The 818-nt window shown below is 43.4% G+C and overlaps 1 non-coding gene across 1 annotated transcript in view; it reads right to left on the reverse strand.

Annotated features, from left to right (window-relative positions):
- LOC143154508 (small subunit ribosomal RNA) overlaps positions 1-156 on the reverse strand; it is a 1,924-nt gene extending 1,768 nt beyond the window's left edge. Inside the window, exon 1 of the ribosomal RNA XR_012994139.1 lies at positions 1-156. This exon is cut by the window's left edge and continues 1,768 nt beyond it. This is a non-coding gene — a ribosomal RNA (small subunit ribosomal RNA).
- Between the last annotated feature and the right edge of the window lie 662 nt (positions 157-818).

An 818-nucleotide genomic window follows, 5' to 3' on the forward strand; every position in this document is an offset into this window, starting at 1 on the left:
TTACCACAGTTATCCAAGTAAATGTGGGTACGATCTAAGAAACCATAACTGATTTAATGAGCCATTCGCGGTTTCACCTTAATGCGGCGTGTACTGAGACATGCATGGCTTAATCTTTGAGACAAGCATATGACTACTGGCAGGATCAACCAGGGAGCTTCGGAAAGTCTCTCTCGTGATCTTTTCATATCGCCGCCGCCGGTTCGCTCAGAGACCGGTCGGTCGACTTTACTTCTCCTCTCCTTCCTTCCTTACAGTTCCACCAAACTGTTTGCATTTATATAACACAACTTCATAAAATGCATTTTCATATATTTCGTTACGCTTTGCATGCATATTTCCAGCTTAAGTTTTTAAATATGCAACTTTAAAATTTTCGGAACACTCCTTTACCACTGACTGAGATAGTTCCCTCCGTTACTCTACATCTCCAGAATTCAAAGAAATTTTAAGATCCATCACAATTCTCTTTTCCTTTTCTCCCTTAGAGACTTAAAATAGTATCCCACAATCGACAAAACACGATTCGTTCGCAGCGCACTACCTTCGTGCAAGTACCTCTAGCGCTAGGCATCCATCGTTTAGGCACGGATACTACACGCTGGGCATCATCGACGCATGGTCGAGAAAGCGCGGACAAGTGTCATGCCGGTCTTTTCGAGAAAGCGCCTATCGTTACTATTCATATCGAGAAAGTACGTACGAACGCCGGTTTCATCGATCTCAGACACCCGTATTTCAATCTTTGCTCGTGTCGTCCCAAATGCCCTCTCTCGACGGAGAGGAGCCGACAATTTTAGTTTAAAACAATTTATACA

Source organism: Ptiloglossa arizonensis, unplaced genomic scaffold, assembly GCF_051014685.1.
Source record: "Ptiloglossa arizonensis isolate GNS036 unplaced genomic scaffold, iyPtiAriz1_principal scaffold0069, whole genome shotgun sequence".
Taxonomy (NCBI): Eukaryota; Metazoa; Arthropoda; class Insecta; order Hymenoptera; family Colletidae; genus Ptiloglossa; species Ptiloglossa arizonensis.